Source organism: Bos indicus, chromosome 7 (assembly GCF_029378745.1).
Source record: "Bos indicus isolate NIAB-ARS_2022 breed Sahiwal x Tharparkar chromosome 7, NIAB-ARS_B.indTharparkar_mat_pri_1.0, whole genome shotgun sequence".
In the NCBI taxonomy this organism is placed as follows: domain Eukaryota; kingdom Metazoa; phylum Chordata; class Mammalia; order Artiodactyla; family Bovidae; genus Bos; species Bos indicus.
Window position 1 is genome coordinate 9,667,236 of NC_091766.1, and position 20,413 is coordinate 9,687,648.

General features: G+C 39.3%; 1 protein-coding gene across 1 annotated transcript in view; it reads left to right on the top strand.

The window, feature by feature from the left end:
* LOC139184054 (adhesion G protein-coupled receptor E2-like) overlaps nucleotides 1–20,413 on the top strand; it is a 1,114,856-nt gene that overhangs the window by 177,086 nt on the left and 917,357 nt on the right. The window lies entirely within an intron of this gene.

Here is a 20,413-nt window from a genome sequence, read left to right on the forward strand (position 1 = left end):
TATCTTTGTGCCCCACATAATGTGGAATTTTTTCCCCAACCAGCTTTTACCATAAGGGTCATGAATTTTGCACTTTTAACGAGATTTCATAGTGTAATTCAAGAATGTAATACAAAGTCTATCGTTTTTAAGCACTGTCTAGGCAATGAGTGAAAGGTGCTAAAAAGCAAAAGTCCCCAAAGTCTCATGTCAATTATAGAGAATGAATATATGGTGCGAATGTAAGTTGATATAGCGACTATGGAAAATAGTGTAGAGATTCCTTAAAAAAACTGGAATAAAACTACCATATGACTCTACTATCCCACAAATGGGTATATAATCTGAGAAAGCTATAAATCAAAACAACACATGTACCACAATGTTTACTGCAGCAGTATTTACAGTAGCCAAGACATGGAAGCAATCTAGATGTCTATGGAGAGATGAATGGATAAAGAAGTTGTGGTATATACACACAATGGAATATCATTCAGCCATAAAAAGGAACTAATTTGAGTCAACTGAAGGGTGGTGGACAAATCTAGAGCCTGTTATACAGAGTGAAGTAAGTTAGAAGGAGAAAAATAAATATTTCACATTAAGGCATATATATGGAATCTAGAAAAATGATACGATGAACCTATCTGAGGTGTAGGAATAGAGATGCAGATGTAGAGAATGAACTTGTGAACACACCAGGGGAAGAAGGGGGACGAATTGAGAAAATAACATTGACATCTATATATTATCATGTGTAGAATTGATAGCTAGTGAGAAACTGCTACGTAACATAGGGAGTCCTGCCTTGTGCTTGGTAATGACCTAGAGGGGTGGGACGGGGTCGGGTGAGAGGGAGGCTCAAGAAGGAGGTGATACATGTCTTCTTCTGGCTGATTCACATTGTTGTATAGCAGAAACCAGCACAACATCATAAAGTAATTATTATCCTCCAATTAAAAATAAATTGAAAAAATGAATCAGGACATAAAAACAAAGACTGACTATTTAAACAGACCGTAAAATTATATATCATCCTATGGTGACAGATTCTGTGACAAAACTAATGACAGGCACAAAGGAGAGATTGCGTCTATGTGGGGACATGAGTGCCCAGCAGAGGGAACGGCCAGGGCAAAGGCCCTAAAGAAGGTGCTTGTTTCCTGTGCTCAATTCAAATACAGAGAAGCAGTGTTGCAAGTTAATGGATCTGAAAAACTGAGGAGAGGTGGTGTCACACATGTTGAGGAGGGAGGTGGTCTCTGCCACTGCTGAAAGCCCAGGGCACAGATATTTCCTGTTCCATACTACAACTTGCATTTTTTTCACCTTGTTGCTAAAGGGTCCCCAGGGGACTCCTCTGGTGATCCAGTGGCTAAGACTCTTGCTTACAATGCAGGGGGCCAGGGTTTGATCCCTGCTTAGGGATCTAGATCCCACATGAGATGACTAAGAGTTCACATTCTGCAATTAAAGATCTCGTAGGCTGCAACAAAGATTCTGAACAGCCAAGTCAATCAATCAATCAATCAATTAGTCAATATTTTAAAAAAGAAAGAGCTCCCCTCCTTAGTACCTCCTCTGTTTGAGTTCTGGTCCCAGGACTGTAAGAATCATCTTGGAATGTATGATTGTACTCTTGTTCTGAAGACTGGCCACACTCCACAAGTGTCTCTCTCACACACACAATGGCCTCCAGCACTGTAGTATTTCCGTGTCTTTCTCAGGAACCACCTTTCTGATTACACTTTGTTGTTGATGATTTTCAGTTGCTAAGTCCTGTCTGACTCTTTGCAACCCCATGGACAGCAGCATGTCAGGCTCCCTGTCCTTCACTATCTCCTAGAGTTTTCTCAATTTCCATTGAGTCGGTTATCTAGCCATCTCATCCTCTGGTGCCCTCTTCTCCTTTTGCCTTCAATTCTTCCTGACATCAGGGTCTTTTCCAATTAGTTGGGTCTTCAGGTCTTCAAGTAGCTAAAGTATTGGAGCTCCAGCTTCATAAATAGTCCTTCCAGTGTATATTCAGTGTTGATTTCCTTTCCTAATTGCACTCAGTTCAGTTCAGTCACTCAGTCGTGACCAACTCTTTGTGACCCCATGAATCACAGCACGCCAGGCCTCCCTGTCCATCACCAACTCTCGGAGTTCACTCAGACTCATTTCCATTGAGTTGGTGATGTCATCCAGCCATCTCATCCTCTGTCGTCCCCTTCTCCTCCTGCCCCCAATCCCTCCCAGAATCAGGGTCTTTTCCAATGAGTCAACTCTTTGCATGAGGTGGCCAAAGTATTGGAGTTTCAGCTTCAGCATCAGTCCTTCCAATGAACACCCAGGACTGATCTCCTTTAGGATGGACTGGTTGGTTCTCCTTTCAGTCCAAGGGACTCCCAAGAGGCTTCTCCAACACCACAGTTCAAAAGCATCAGTTCTTCGGCGACTCAGCTTTCTTCATAGCCCAACTCTGACATCCATATATGACCACTGGAAAAATCATAGCCTTGACTAGATGGACCTTTGTTGGAAAAGTAATATCTCTGGTTTTCAATATGCTATCTAGGTTGATCATTAACTTTCTTTCCAAGGAGTAAGCGTCTTTTAATTTCATGGCTGCAATCACCATATGCAGTGATTTTGGAGCCGAAAAAAATAAAGTCTAACACTGTTTTCACTGTTTCCCATGAAGTGATAGGACCAGATGCCATGGTCTTAGTTTTCTGAATGTTTGCACTAGGAATGCATAAAACCCGAACTGGCCCAATCAGTGATCTTTCTCCTTTGGAATGCAGAAATGGTCCTTAGATATTTTAATTCTTCAACTTCCCATGGACATATAAACCTGGGACTCCATACTGATAGTGCCATTTTTAGTTGATTTTTTTTTAAAGCAAAAAAGAATCTGTTCAATTAACAGAAAGAGAGAAAAAATAAAGTGGGTCAGGAGGAAAAGATCTAATAAGCTCAGCCAGTCCCAGAGACATTGTAAGGAAGAATAATCTCCTTTGGTTCTGGCAGCATTCCAATCCTGATTATATTCCCTTGATGCCCAGAGAAAATAATAAGAGAACAACAACAACAAAAAACTTGTCTAAAAGACAGAAGTAGTGATGTTCTTTAATGGTGTCAAGCACCTTATATATGGTACATCCACCAAAAAATGAACAAAGGGATAAACCAACATTTCCCCAGCAAAAATGCATACAGTATAACAAAAGTTGGACATTGTTAGTATGATGCAGTAGATTTACTTTTCCTGTGCCTATTCCATAATTATTTGACCAATTGGTTTTTTTTTTTTAAGATTGTTTTGATGTAAACCATTTTTAAAGTCGTTACTGAATTTGTTACAATATTGCTTCTGTTTTTTTATATTTTAGTTTTTTGGCCATCAGGCATGTGGAGTCATAGCTCTGGTACAGGGGATTGAACCTACACCCCCTGCATTGGAAGGCAATTTCTTAACCACTGGGCCACCAGGGAAGTCCATACATACAGTTTTTGTATGGCCCAATAATGGATGAGATTAGCCCTTTTCTCCATTTTATCACGTGGTATCTTTCTTTTACTGTTCCCGTTCTGTAATATTTCATCCCTTTTTTGAGAATCTCAGTGGGCACATTCTAACCGTGATTCTGGACTTCGTCCAACATGCAGAGGCTGCCATGGGGCATGTTGTATAAGTCCTGTCCCCACTATGACAGTTCTGCTTCCTCATACTTCATACAAAAGAAACGTATTGCATCCACGTTCTGTGTAGGGATAACCAATACATTTTAGATGAACATCTAGAAAATGACATATTCAATTTGCAGGGAGCAAAACAACCCAATAAAACAAGAAATTCAAAACTAAGAATATAGATTTATTTCAATAAAATAAAAGTTTTTATGGCCAAAAATGTCCTCCAAAAGTCAATTGAAAAGCAATGATCAGTAGAAATTTTTTGAAATGCTAAAAACTGTAGAAAAATAGGTAATTATTATATAGGCCAATGCAGGAGTTGGGAGTTTGATTCTTGGGTTGGGAAGATCCCCTGGAGCAGGAAATGGAAGCCCACTCTAGTGTTCTTGCCTGGGAAATCCTATGGACAGAGGAGCCTAGAGGGCTACTGTCCATGGGATCACAAAAGAGTTGGACATGACTTAGCCACGAAACAACAACAGTAGCATAATAGGCAGATCAAAATGGTGATCAAATACATAAAGTGTGATGAATCTGAGCTATAGCTTAAGAAACAAAGAAGTGTCTTTCATACCTATCAGCCTGGTGGAGTGGGGGAACCCTTAAAGAACTGTCACGTTGATTGTGACTAGATCTTTTAAACTGGCAGCAAAAGCAGTTCTCTAACTTTGCTGTTAGAAACATAAAATGTTACAAGATTGGAAAGAAACCTGAAGACAATTATAAGTTCAGTTCAGTCATTCAGCAATGCCGACTCTTTGTGACCCCATGAACCACAGCACGCCAGGCCTCCCTGTCCATCACCAACTCCCGGAGTCTACCCAAACCCATGTCTATTGAGTCGGTGATGCCATCCAACCATCTCAACCTCTGTCATCCCCTTCTCCTCCTTTCCTCAATCTTTCCCAGCATCATGGTCTTTTCAAATGAGTCAGCTCTTCACATCAGGTGGCCAAAGTATAGGAGTTTCAGCTTCAACATCAGTGCTTCCAATGAACACCCAGGACTGATCTCCTTTAGGATGGACTGGTTGGATCTCCTTGCAGTCCAAGGGACTCTCAAGACAACTGTAAATATTGCAATTTTTTTTTTAACTCAGGCTTTCTCAACCCCACGTGCTGTGAATATTCTGGGCCAAATCATTCTCTATTGTGTGCTCTGTCCTGTGCATTGAAAGACGTTTACACCATCCATGGTCTCCACTCACCCCTCTCCAGTGTGACAGCTAAAAATGTCCTTGGACATTGTTCAATGTGTCCCCCGGGGAGAAATCTAATCCCCTGACTAGAAGCACAGTTTTAAATTAACAAACTCAACGTATTTTTCTAGCACTGACATAACAGCAATTTAATGATAAAGAATGTGAAAGATGGTCAAAGGTGTAAATAGCACTCTTGCATTGTGAAATATGTAATCACAGAAATAAACACATTAATTAATCAAACAAAGGAACAAGAGCAGCAGTCTCTTGCCTCTGGGTTGAGTTGAATTGGCTTCCATTCTCTCTGACCATCTCACACACCATCATCTGGGTTGTTGGACTCACCTGGATGGGAACTGAGAGGAAGGTCTCTGAGGAGGAGTCTGAACCCCTCCCTGGATGGTTAATGATGGAGACTAAAGTTCTGTTCCCAGACTAGCAGCAGGAAAGAGTGAATCTACAGCCCCCCAGGTAGGATTAGGACTCAAATCAAACAAAACAAAATAAAGACCCGTCTAGGCAAGGTTTGCAAACACCAAGGAGACTTCAGACGTGGAGATATTTATAGCTCCCTGTATCTGCTCATTAAGCACACTTCTCTCTCATTATTTCAACCTCTAAGTACATAATTCCCCTATGGAAAGCTCTTCTGGAAGAAAAGAAAATTTTCCTAATGATTTTCTGGTCACAAGAGGCCAGTGTACAAGTCAATTGAATCCAGTTTTGTTTTCTTCTTTTTACTCCTTATCCATTAAGTTGCTCCCCTTTCATATCTCTAAATCTCTTAGCATATTATCTCAACTCTCAATTAGAATTTTCTCCCAGGTCAAAGACTGAAGAACCTGTCTGGATTGGGTCTCTTGTGTCTTCAAAGCTTTGATTTATAATGGGGACACAGTCCCTGAACCTCCAGAAAATTTCTGTTCTCCTTTTCAACAGGGGGAGGAACTGAGTTTTTTTTGTTAGTGAAGCTTGGGCACAACATACAAGCATCCCCACCTCCAGTCTTCAGAGCCAGGCAATTGAGGATGGTTACTTGTGCAGTAGCTACAAAGTCCAGGCCATTGGATGCATAGAAGTTAAATAAACAGGGTGACAGTACACAGCCTTGACGTACTCCTTTTCCTATTTGGAACCAGTCTGTTGTTCCATGTCCAGTTCCAACTGTTGCTTCCTGACCGGCATACAGATTTCTCAAGAGGCAGGTCAGGTGGTCTGATATTCCCATCTATTTTAGATTTTTCCACAGTTTATTGTGGTCCACACAGTCAAAGGCTTTGGCATAGTCAATAAAGCAGAAATAGATGTTTTTCTGGAACTCTCTTGCTTTTTCAATGATCCAGAGGATGTTGGCAATTTGATCTCTGGTTCCTCTGCCTTTTCTAAAACCAGCTTGAACATCTGGAACTTCACGGTTCATGTACTGCTGAAGCCTAGCTTGCATAATTTTGAGCATTACTTTACTAGCGTGTGAGATGAGTGCAATTGTGCAGTAGTTTAAGCATTCTTTGGCATTGCCTTTCTTTGGGATTGGAATGAAAATTGAACTTTTCCAGTCCTGTGGCCACTGCTGAGTTTTCCAAATTTGCTGGCATATTGAGTGCAACACTTTCACAGCATCATCTTTCAGGATTTGAAAGAGCTCAACTGGAATTCCATCACCTGCTCTTGCTTTGCCCATAGTGATGCTTTCTAAGGCCCACTTGACTTCACATTCCAGGACGTCTGGCTGTAGGTCAGTGATCACACCATCGTGATTATCTGGATCATGAAGATCTTTTTTGTACAGTTCTTCTGTGTATTCTTGCCACCTCTTCTTAATATCTTGTGCTTCTGTTAGCTCCATACCATTTCTGTCCTTTATCGAGCCCATCTTTGCATGAAATGTTCCCTTGGTATCTCTGATTTTCTTGAAGAGATCTCTAGTCTTTTCCATTCTGTTGTTTTCCTCTATTTCTTTGCATTGATCACTGAGTAAGGCTTTCTTATCTCTCCTTGCTATTCTTTGGAAGTCTGCATTCAGATGGGTATATCTTTCCTTTTCTCCTTTGCTTTCTGCTTCTCTTCTTTTCACAGCTATTTGTAAGGCCTCCTCAGATAACCATTTTGCTTTTTTGCATTTCTTTTCCATGGGGATGGTCTTGATCCCTGTCTCCTGTACAATGTCATGAACCTCCATCCATAGTTCATCAGTCACTCCATCTATCATATCTAGTCCCTTAAATCTATTTCTCACTTCCACTGTATAATCATAAGGGATTTGATTTAGGTCATACCTGAATGGTCAATTGGGTTTCCCAATAGACCAAATTCAGACTTAAATTCAAGAAAGTAGGGAAAACCACTAGATCATTCAGGTATTCAGATTAGCAACTCAATATCCCCCAGGTGGCTCGGTGGTAAAGAATCTGTCTGCCAATGCACTAGACACGGGTTTGATCCCTGGGTGGGGAAGATCCCCTGGAGCAGGAAATGGCAACCCACTCCAGTATTCTTGCTTGGGAAATCCCATGGACAGAGAAACTAGTGGGCTACAGTCCATGGGATCGTGAAGAGTTGAACACAACCTAACGACTAAATAAACAGCAACAGTCCCTCACATATAGTCTAGGCACTTTTCAAACTTTTGCTTCAGCAGTGAGCCTTGAGTTTATGTGGTTTATGATTGAGTCTATGTGTGAGCGTTTTAAAAGCAGTGTCTCCATTTGCTATGTCACTTTGCATCTCATAGACATAAATCCTGATGGTTTTCAAAGATAGGTATTTTGGAGGCTCATCTCCCACATGCAGGTCTTAAGAGTTGGGGTCTTTATATTAAGAGCAGGTCTTAATATAGGCTATGAACATTTTAATCCTCAAGAAGAGGCTCCAGATTTGTAAAACCCCTTCTGAATTTGGGTTACTGCATCAGGGTTGGGGATTTTGGCAAGATATCATCTCAGTCTCTCCTACCTGCCTGAATGTGGTCTTTTCTCATTTGATACAAAGGAACATTTCAGCTAGTTTTCAGGTCTTTTTTGGAGGGACTTGATCCACGTGTAGCTGTAAATTCAGCATATCCATGGGAGGAGTGAATTCAGCATCTTCCTGTATAACCATCTTGGACCAGTCCCTCTATGGTTCACTTTAAATCTATGCTTAACTTTCTGCAGTTTTTTTTTTTTTTTTTTTTTCTCTCATAATGTTTTAAAAATTGTTATTGGGATAAAATTGCTTTACAATGCTATGCCAATTTTTGCTGTACAACAAAGTGAATCAGCTATATGTGTACATATATTCCTACCCTCTTGAGTCTCCTTCTCACCCCATCCCCTATCTCAGGTCATCACAGAGCACCCTGAGCTGAGCTCCCTGTGTTATACAACAGCTTCCTGCCAGCTGTCTATTTTAGTCATGGTGGTATATATACGTCAATGCCACTGTCTCAGTTTGTTCCCCCTCTTCTTTCTCCTTTGTGTTCACAGGTCTATTCTCTACATTTAAATCTCTGTTCTTCCCCTGCGAATGGTTCATCAGCACCAGTTTTCTAGATTCTGTATGTATGCATTAATATATGATATTTGTTTTTCTGGCTTACTTCACTCTGTATGGTAGGCTCTAGGTTCATCCATATCACTACAACTGATTCAATTTCATTCCTTTTTATGGTTGAGTAATATTCCATTGTATATATGTACTACATCTTCTTTATCCACTCATCTGTTGATGGACATCTAGGTTGCTTCTATATCATATCATGGCTATTGTAAATAGTGCTTCAATGAACATTAGGGTACATGTGCTTTGAATTATCTTTTTGAATTATGGTTTTCTTAGTATATATGCCCAGTAGTGTATCCTCTCCAACTTTCTTTCAAGCTTTCTTTCTGTATAAAATATAGAACCACGAATGCATTTCTGTGTGTACATACATAAGTATGCTTACGCTCATTTGAAAGATAAATTTATATAAATACATAAACACAAGTTTACATTTGAACATTTTCTTAGGATTCCACAAAAATACATCCACTTACATTATTAATTTCTTGAAATCTTCCTCTGAAGTTATGTTTATTATCCCACATTACCTACATAGATAATGATTTAGGCTCAGGGAGATTAATATATTTAAACATTTTTAAAAGCCTTTGAAGTTATTGTGCATTGTCATGAATTATGTGCAATGGAAATATACAGTATGCATTGTAAATTTGGTACAGATTATTTTATTTATCATTTCAAAATATGCAGTTTATGGTATGCAATTATTTTCCAGTACATCACTTTGAAGTCTAAAGATGTGTGGCTCAGAGTAGGATCTAGAGCACAGATAGCTGATTCACACTGAGCAGTGATGGGAGATATCTCATTACCCAGGTGAAAAGAAAAGTGTCATATATGGGTATAGAAATAGAAGTAAATTAAAGCAATTCACTCTTGGTACTCTCTTGGTAAAATTCAAGATACAACCAGAGAAACAAACTGATCACATTGGGTCAAGTGAAAAAGGTATCATCTCACACATCGTATCATGGATAAACCTAAGAAAAGCAATGTAGAGACTCACAGCTGAGTTCACACTCATTAGGAGATCAGCAGAGCTCAGAACAACTCTACCTTATAATCTCATCTGGTAACAAAGGCAGTATATTACAGCATTAGCTTTAGTATGGCTTGTTACGCAGCAATATCTAACTGATACAATAATCAAAGTGAACAGAATGAGGACAGTTATAATTGCTCCTGATTATTCTTGTCATTTGTTCTTTTTTGAGTTGTTTTGTAATGAATTTTTTTTTTTTTTTTGTACTTTACAATATTGTATTGGTTTTGCCATACATCAACATGAATCCGCCACAGGTATACATGTGTTCCACATCCTGAACCGCCCTCATTTGCTCTTATATTTCAGGATAGCTTTCATGGTTACTCTGTCATTTCAGTTCATTTCAGATAACTGCAACTGAAATCTCTCACTGCGGTTCATTTCTCAGTAACCAGAAGAGGTTGAAAGGACAGGTATGTCTATGTAGGAAAAAAGACTGGTAACTCTGATTCACATGACTGGACAGCAATTCAAGATGTCTGTTGAGTCACTCTTTGTTCATAAAATGTGAATAGAATCATGAGTATAACAGAGTTATGGAGGATGATAGTGATCATTCACCATCCTTCTTGGGTTATGACAAAATGCAGTGGAGATACAGTTCCATTAAATCAATGACATGAATCATATTACAGGTATCACTGAAAGTTTTCAAGCAGCAACAGGAAGATAATTGAATAAAAAAAGAAAAAAATGTTAATCAATCTTTCACAAATACGTATAAACCTCCCCTTAACACATGGACACCAATCCTCCATTCTCCAATGAGTAGATATGCAGCATGGAAAATGAGTATTTTTCAAAGTAATACAATGTATGAATCACAATTTTGTTTCATTGTGTTAAAGGTCCCTTGGACTGCAAGGAGATCAAACCAGTTAATCCTAAAACAAGTCAGTCCTGAATATTCATTGGAAGGACTGATGCTGAAGCTGCAACTCCAATACTTTGGCCATTTGATGTGAAGAGCGGACGCATTGAAAAAGACCCTGATGCTGGGAAAGATTGAAGGCAGGGGGAGAAGGGGATGACAGAGAATAAGATGGTTGGATGGACATGAGTTTGAGCAAGCTCTGAGAGTTGATGATGGACAGGGAAGCCTGACATGCTGCAGTCCATGGGGTTGCAAAGAGTTGGACACAACTGAGCAACTGAACTGAAATACTGATGTTCATCTGTGATTCTAAAGCCATATTAGGTCGATCTGTTTATTAAAATGCGTCTTTCAGTGGGGACTCCTTTTGCAGACATGTATCTGATAATCATGTTGACAGTGGCTATTGTGGGAAATATGGATGCCAAAAACAGGATCCAAATGAGGAGAATAAAAATTAATGACTTGTCACAAATCACAATAGTATGTTACAGTCTCAATGGCGAGAAAAGGCAGATAAGATAGTGATGTACATGAGAATATTGGATATAAAGGTGAAAATAGTGTCTCAGGTTTTCCTCTGTTATAAAATTATATAAATTGTCTTCATGATCAAACATATGTTTTTTGGTAGGAAGACTACAACTCATGACACTTCTTTTAGAGAAACAGAAGGAAACTATCTGGTAATACAAATGTCATTTGTGGGGCTTCCCAGTGCACTAGGGGTAAATAATGTGCCTGCCAATGCAGATGAAAGAGACACAAGTTTGATCCCTGGAGGAGGAAATGGCAACCCACAGCAGTATCCTTGCCAGAAAAATTCCATGGACAGAAGAGCCTGGTAGACTACAGTCCATAGGGTTGCATAGAGTCAGACATGATTGAGCGACTGAGCAGGTATGTCATTTGTGAAAAGTTATTCTAAAAAAAAAAAAAAAAAAAAAAACTATGTTGTCTCATTTAGTCAGTGGGAATTTCCCAACATTCCTGATACATTGATGAAGTAAATTTGTGAAAGTGGGAATAAAACAAAGAGAAAGCAGATGAATGTCAGAGAGAAAAGGAAGCTTAATAAAGTGATTTACACGAATTGAATAGAAAAGTTAGTCAAATAAATGCAAATTCCAGGAATGTATTTATTTAAAAAGAGCAAGTTCTAATTTCATTGTCTGATCAAATAGTCACAATTTCTGACTCTGAGGCTTTGACCTCTTCAATCTCAAGTGCTTTTTCAGTTTTTTGACAACTAGCTCTTACACAGTTCCTCTCACAAAGAATACTTTCAGAGCCCTCTTCATGTTTTTATTCCTCAGGCTGTAGATGAAGGGGTTCAGCATGAGTGTGATGACTGTGTACATCACCGAGGCTGTTGCACTTGAGTGTGCATTGTGGGTAGCTGCAGAGCTAAGGTACACTCCAAGCATCATACAATAAAATAAGGAGACAACAGTGAGGTGAGATGCACAGGTGGAAAATGCTTTATACTTCCCCTGAGCTGATGAGATTCTGCGTATAGAGGAGACTATCTCAGAATAAAAGTAAAGGATACCAACAAAGGGACCACCACCCAGCAGGACAGCTGCAAAATACATCACTATGTTATTAAGAAAGGTGTCAGAACAGGCAAATTGAACCATATGATTGAGTTCAAGAAAAAGTGGGGAATTTCAATGTTTGTGCAGAAGGACAGTTGCAGTATCATTAAGCTTTGTAATGAGGAATTAAGAATATTTATGATCCAGGACATCAACACCAGCAGTCCACACAGTATTGGGTTCACGATGACTGTGTAGTGCAGGGGATGGCAGATGGCCACAAAGTGGTCATAGGCCATTACAGTCAGGAGAAAAATGTCCAACACCACAAAGAGGATGAGAAAATAAATCTGTGTGATGCAGCCTTCATAGGTGATCACTTTGCTCTGTGTTTGGATGTTCCACAGCATCTTTGGGATGGTGGTGGAAGTGAAACAGATGTCTACAAAGGACAGGTTGGAGAGGAGAAGTACATGGGGGTGTGCAGGTGGGAGTCTGAAGTGATGGCCAAAATGGTGAGCAGGTTTCCAAAAGCAGTGATGAGGTACATAGAGAGGAAAAGCCCAAAAATGATGGGCCATAGTTCTGGATCCTCTGAAAATCCCAGAAGAAGAAATTCTGAAATTCGTGTATCATTACCTCGTTCCATATGATGGAAGTGGCTTCACCGAAAGAGGAAAGTAACATGACTAATTTTCACAACTACATGGTTTACTCCCAAGTTTTAAATACTGGTATTTACATATTTCAATCATGTAATTCAATAAAATACATTTTGTGTATGAATATGATCTCCTTTAGATTCCCTCATGCCACCATTAATATGGAATGTTTGACCTTGTCAACTCTTTCCCTGAGGGATTATGCATCCTATAATTTACATTAGAAATTTTTTCAGCATTTCAGTAGTAAAATTGAGAGCTGACCATGTTACCAATGTCTAGGCAACAAGTATAGTTTGCTGAAGAACAAAATAGGACCCTACTATTAAATGATGGGAGTACTTCCCATGTGGTGCAGTGGTAAAGAATCCGCCTGCCCATGCAGGAGATGCAAGAGACTAGGGTTTGATCCCTGGGTCAGGAAGATCCCCTGGAGAAAGAAATGGCAGCCCACTCCAGTATTCTTGCCTAGATAATCCCATGGACTGAGGAGCCCAGTGGGCTATAGTCCATGGGGTCACAGAAAGAGAGACACCACTGAGCATATACATACATTCAATGATGCAGATAGAAAATCTAAGCAAATATTAGAGATCATTACATTTAAGATGGTGAAAAGTGCTATATAGAAAGCATGCTGCTGCTGCTAAGTCGCTTCAGTCCTGTCCGACTCTGAGCGACCCCACAGATGGCAGCCCACCAGGCTCCCCCATCCCTGGGATTCTCCAGGCAAGAACACTGGAGTTGGTTGCCATTTCCTTCTCCAATGCGTGAAAGTGAAAAGTGAAAGTGAAGTCGCTCAGTCGTGTCCGACTGTTAGCGACCCCATGGACTGCAGCCTACCAGGCTCCTCTGCCCAGGGGATTTTCCAGGCAAGAGGACTGGAGTGGGGTGCCATTGAAAGGGTAAGCTCATGTAAAGGAGAGGGTGAATTAGGCTTTATATTTTGCATAGGTGTTTAGGTAAGACCTGCAAACAAGGTGACATTTGAAGAGTGACCTCAAGCAAGAGAGGGAGGGAGATGCAGTTTATGTAATGAAGTATGTCCCTGGCAGAGGAAATGTCCAGTGAAAGGCCGTGAGGAATGTGCTTGTTTCCAGGGCTCAAGTCAAAGAAAGTAAAGCCAGTGCTGCAAGTGAATGACGACGACAAAGAGTGATGAAAGATGGTGTCACACTTGTTGAGGAGGGACGTGGTCTCTCGGCTACTGCTGAAATCCCAGGGCAAGGGACTTCCTGTTCTGTACTATATCTTACCATTTATTAATCTTGTTGCAAAGGGATCCTGTGAATTGAAACAGCCCACCTCTTTAGTACCTCCCTTGATTGAATTCAGGCCCCACTACCAAGAGTCATCTTGGAATATAAGAGAACTGGTACCCTTGTTCTGAAAATTTCTGACACCCTACCAATAGCAAACAGACACAGAACACACTGTGTCTTTCTTCACTATGTTATTTTCATTTCTTTCTCAGCTGCAGCATTACTGAGTACACTAGGAATGTGTGCAACCCAAGCTGGGCAGATCAATGAACCTTACACTATATAACATAGAAGTGATTCCCTGAAATTCCAATTCTCAAGTTTCCTATGGACAAATAAACCTGGGGTTCCACACTGAGATGGCCATTTTGTGTATTTAAACAAACATTAAATTGCCTTTTCAATAAACAGAGAGCAAAGAGAGGGAAGGAGGGAGGGAGAGAGAGAGAGTAATGATGAGAAAAATATCTTAATAAGGTCAGTTGATCCCTGAGAGCCTGTGAGAAAGAATAATCTTCCTTGGTCCTGGCAGCATTCCAACCTTAATTATTTTCCTTTGATGCCCAGAAAAATAATAAGATATCCAAAATGAACTTGTCTGAAAGACAACAGTAGTGATACCTCTATGATGTCAAAAGATATCAAAAGACATTTTACTTATTGTTTCCCCTAAGAGAAAATGAGTAAAGGGATAAACCAACACTTCATAAAACAAAATATACAAAGTATAACAAAACTGGGCATTTTTAATATCAAGCCATAGAAAACTTGTTTCTCCTGGGCCCGTTTCATAATTACTTGACCAGTTAGTTTTTGTATGGTCTGGTAAGGGATGAGGTTAGCTCCTTTCTCACTTTTCTCATGTAGCATCTTTCCTTAGCTGTTCTTGGACTTTGGGTTTTGAGAAACCCAATGGGCATACTCTGATCCTTGTTCTGAGCTTCATCCAAATTGCAGAGGCCTCCTTGGGCCATGCTTTGTAAATCCATGGTGTCCTACACCATGACAATTCTGTATTTTTATGCTGAATAACTGCCTTCATATAATTAAGTCTGAGGACATTACATCATGACACATTTATTTCATTGTACTCTGACCTTATTGTTAGACTGTGTGACCCAAAAAGGCAAGGACTTTACCTGCTTTGTTCACTTTTGTACTTTTCAGAAAGGTATATGAATATATGCTTATCCAGAAAAACACAGAAGAGTGTGAAAAGCTATATAATGAAAGAATAAGGGATAGTATGTCAAGGCTGTATATTGTCACCCTGCTTATTTAACTTATATGCAGAGTACATCATGAGAAACGCTAGGCTGGAGGAAGCACAAGCTGGAATCAAGATTACTGGGAGAAATATCAATAACCTCAGATATGGAGCTGACACCACCCTTATGGCAGAAAGTGAAGAACTAAAGAGTCTCTTGATGAAAGTGAAAGAGGTGAGTGAAAAAGTTGGCTTAAAGCTTAACATTCAGAAAACTAAGATCATGGCATATGGTCCCATCACTTCATGGCAAATAGATGGGAAAACAGTGGAAACAGTGTCAGACTTTATTTTTCTGGTCCCAAAATCACTGCAGATGGTGACTGCAGCCTTGAAATTTAAAGACACTCCTCGGAAGGAAAGTTATAACCAACCTAGATAGCATATTCAAAAGCAGAGACATTACTTTGTCAACAAAGGTCCGTCTAGTCAAGGCTATGGTTTTTCCAGTAGTCCTTTATGAATGTGAGAGTTGGACTATAAAGAAAGGTGAGCACTGAATAATTGATGCTTTTGAGCTGTGGTGTTGGAGAAGACTCTTGAGAGTCCCTTGGACTGCAAGGAGATCCAACCAGTCCATCCTAAAGGAAATCAGTCCTGAATATTTATTGGAAGGACTGATGTTGGAACTGAAAGTCCAATTCTTTAACCACCTGATGTGAATAGTTGACTCATTTGAAATGACCCTCATGCTGGGAAAGATTGAGGGCAGGAGGAAAAGGGGATGACAGAGGATGAGATGGTTGGATGGCATCACCAACTCAATGGACATGGGTTTGGGTGGACTCCAGGAGTTGGTGATGGACAGGGAGGCCTGGCGTGCTGTGATTCATGGGGTTGCAAAGAGTCAGACACGACTAAGCAACTGAAATGAACTGAACTGAACTGAAACCAGGTTAGAGTGAAAGTTTCTAAAAACTGTATTGAGAAAAATTGAATGAAGAACCAGACTAAATGAAATGTGATATAAAATAGCAATAATTTAATGGCATGAATATGTGCTGATATTTAATGCAGCAAAGGCCTGTTAGAAGAGAATATAACGTGTAATGTACCGAGGACTTCCTGGCACATAGTGGATGTTCCATTATTTATTTTTGAATGATCAGGAATTAAGTCATAATACTTTTGAACATTTAGTAAATGGCAAGGTCATGTTTCCATTTACTTGCAAAAGATTATATTGTCAAATAAGATCTGGCCTGAAGCTGATTCATGTTGATGTTTAACAGACACCAAAGCAATACTGTAAAGCAGCTACCATTTAATGAAAAGTAAAAAAAAAAAAAAAAAAATTAAACAAATACTTACCAAAAAAAAAGATCAATCATGAATGACTAGTTATCTGAAAGATTATGAAGTTGGTGTCCTAGCTCACTCATTTTACAAAAAATGAGGTATTACAATGTTAGTGTAAAGTGACCAATACATTTCAGATGAACATTTTAGAAAAGTATACGTAAAATTTACTTGTGGCAAAATGTAAACCAAAAAACTCAGAAGTCGGAAGATAGATATTTTGAAATAAAATAAATATTTTATCATGAAAATATCCTCCAAAAGTCAATTGAGAAATAATAGTCCATAAATTTATTTATTTTAATTGGAGGCTAGTTACTTTACAATATTGCAATGGTTCTGCCATAAAATTTTTTGAAATGCTGATAACTGGAGAAAACTGGATAAATGATATATGACATAGTAATAACAGGCAAGTCAAAATGAGGATCAAATATGTAAAGTTTGCTGAAGCTGAGCCATAGTTTATGAAAACAAAAAAATGTCTTGCATAACCATTAGCCTGAGAAATAAGTGTAAAGACCTGTCACACTGCTTGGGGTTTGAACTTTTAAACCAGTAGCAAAAGAAGTGTTGCTAATTTTGCTGCCAGAAAACTAAAGTCACAGATTTGGGAAACAACCTGAAGACAGCTATAAATGTTATCGTGCAGATATTCTCTAACTCAAATTTTCTGAGTCTCAACACTACTGACATTCCCAGTCAGATCAGTCTCTGTTGCTCTGTTTGTCCTGTGCGTTGAAAGATGCTGAGAGCCTCTGTGGCCTCCACTCAACTCTCTCCAGTGAGACAGTCAAAATGTTCCTGGACATTGCTCAGAATCTTCTGCATGGGAAAAATCCTTCTTGATGTGAACAACAATGTGAACTTAAAATCTCAACATATTTCTGTGGCATGAATGAAATAGCACTTTAATGATAAAGAGTATGAAAGGCCATTCATCAAAAGTGTGAGTAGCATAACCACACTGTGAAATATTACCTAGCTACTGACACATATACTTTAATTAATCAAGCAAACAAACAGACACAGCGATCTTTTGCCTCTGGGCTGAGTTGAACTGGCTTCTTTTCTTTCTGACCTTCTCATGTACCATCATCTAGATTGGAGACTCACCTGGATGGGGGAACTCTAAGAGGAAAGTCTCTGAGGGGGAGTCTGAATTCTTCTCTGGAAGGCTAATGATGGAGACGGAGTCTCTGTCCCCAGACAAAACAGCAGGAAGGGATGAAGCTACAGCCCACCCTCAACCCCAATCAGGATTAGGACTCCAAACAAAGGAAATAAAGTGTCCATCCAGCTCAAGATTACACACACTGAGAGACTGCAGATGTTAGTGTTTATAGGTCCCTCGACCTGCTCATTAGGCACATTTCTTGTTATTTCAACCTCTAAGCACATAATTCCCCTGTGGAAACCTGGTCAAGAAGGAAGGAAATTTTCCCTAAAGATTCTTTATTCACAAGGGATCAGGATAGAAGTCAAGAGAATCCATTTTTTTTTTCTTCTTGTTTTTTAATTCCTTCTCCCTAAAATTTCCTTCCTTTCAGATCTCTAAATCTCCTAGCACCTTGTTTCAACCCTGAGTTAAAGTTTTCTCCAAGTCTAAGACTGAGTATCTGAATTCGGTCTCTTGTATCTCCAAAGTTTTGATTTATGATGGAGATACAGACTCTAAATCTCCAGGAAATTTTTATTCTCTTTTTCAATAAGGGAAAGAACTGAGTTCTTTTGTTGATCTACCTTGGGGCACTACATATGTTGTCTTCATGACACTTTTGCATAACATTTAGGAACTTCATACTTACATCTCTAGTTCTGAGATTTCATGTAATTCTCCATTAAAAATATTTGTTGATGATAGTAAATATACTAGATATTTTGTGCTAAAGCTTGATCTTAGTGCCTGATAAGAATTGCTTGACTGAATTCTTACAGATGTTTCATCTGTGAGGAAGTACATTTAAGAACTCCATTCTCCATGCAGAAATGGAGCTTGGAGGAGTTTAATGATATGGCCAAAGTTAATATCTGAGTATTTGATGGTCCTTGATTGTAAACCTGTCAGGGTGCGTCTAGTTTCCAAACTGTACATCAGTAGTTCTGAATCATAGAGGATTTTCCCCTGGGATGTTTGACAACACCTGAAATGATGCTGCCAAACATCTAAAATCTGTGGGAAAGCATCCCCAGAATAGCATGCTTCCTCAAATGGCAACAATAAAGGATAGCAAAGTTATTCTAAGTCAGTCCTTTGCTAACTTCATTAGAAATCAACAACAATCCTACTACAAATTCAGAATCTAATTCAGCAGGTCCTGGTGGGTCCAAAGACTGCATTTCTAACAAGCTGCTGGATGATGCTGAGTCTACAGGTCCCGGTCTGTGGACACTCTTTGAGTAGCAAGGCTGTGATCCCATGATACAATTAGTTGTAGATAGTTTTAGGTCTTCTTCCCCAAAATGTGTCTTGGCATTTAACTTTGAAGAAATAGTGTATTCACTCATTTCAGAGGCTGTGGTTAATTCTGTGTCTGTTTCTTTTATAGAAGGGTTCTTGAATGATACAAAATGATACACTTACAAAACTGACTGTATAGTAGGCAGAATGTTGTTTAGTGGCTAAGTCATGTCAACTCTTTGTGACCCCATGGACTGCAGTGCGCCAGGCTCCTCTGCCCATGGATTTTCCCAGGCAAGAATATTGGAGTGTGTTGCCATTTCCTCCTCTAGGGGATCCTTCTGACCCAGGGATGGAATCTGTGTTTCCTGCTTGTCAGACAGATTCTTTACCGCTGAATCACCTGGAAGCGCAATCAGCATAACAAGCCAGCTAATATGTGTCATATTACAATTGACTGCCTTCACCCAGTTTGCCGAACTACCCCAATCTGCTTCCTCTCTGATAAACATCAATCCGTTCTTTGCATCTATAAGTTTTGGTCCATTTTATATTTGTTTTGTTTTTTAGATTTCATGTGCAAGTGAAATCATACTTGTATTTATCTTTCTCTGTCTGGCTTATTTAGTATGGCATAATACCTGGAAGTTCCATCCACATTGTCACAAATGGCCAGATTTTTATTTTTTATGGCTGAGTACTATGCCACTGTGTGTGTGTGTGTGTGTGTATTTCACATCATTATCCATTCATCCATCAATGGACATGTAGGTAGCTTTCATGTCTTCGTCCATGTAAATAATGCTGCAATGAAATAGGGTTGCATATATCTTTTCAAATTACTGCTCTCATTTTATTTAGAGAAATACCCAGAAGTTGAATAGCTAGATAATATAGTAGTTCTATTTATAATTTTTGAGGAATCTCTATACTGCTCTCCATAATGGCTGTACACATTCATATTTCTACCAACAGTGCACTAGGGTTTCCTTTTCTCCACATCCTCACCAACATTTGTTATTTCTCCTTTTTCATTTTTTAAGAAGCTTTAAAAAATTAGTTTTATTAAGGTATAGTTAATATTTATAATCATAAGATACTTGAAGTGTACATCATGATGATTTGATTTATGTATACTTTGTGAAAGGAATTCTCCTTTAACTTACACACTGATTACTTTACACATTTATCTTATTTTTGTGTGTGTGTGTATGTGTGAGAAAATTTAAGTTCTACTCTCTTCAGTTCAGTTCAGTCACTGAGTCATGTCTGACTCTTTCCTACCCCATGAACTGCAGCACGCCAGGCCTCCCTGTTCATCACCAATTCCTGGAGTTTACTCAAACTCATGTCCATTAAGTCGGTGATGCCATCCAACCATCTCATCCTCTGTCATCCCCTTCTTCCATTTTCAATCTTTCCCAGCCTCAGGGTTTTTTCAAATGAGTCAACTCTTTGCATCAAGTGGCCAAAGTATTGGAGTTTCAACTTCAACATCAGTCCTTCCAATGAATATTCAGGGCTCATTTCCTTTAGGATGGACTGGTTGGATCTCCTTGTAGTCCAAGAAGCTCTCAGTTCAAAAGTATCAATACTTTGCTGCTCAGCTTTCTTTATAGTCCAATTCTCACATCCATACATGACTACTGGAAAAACCATAC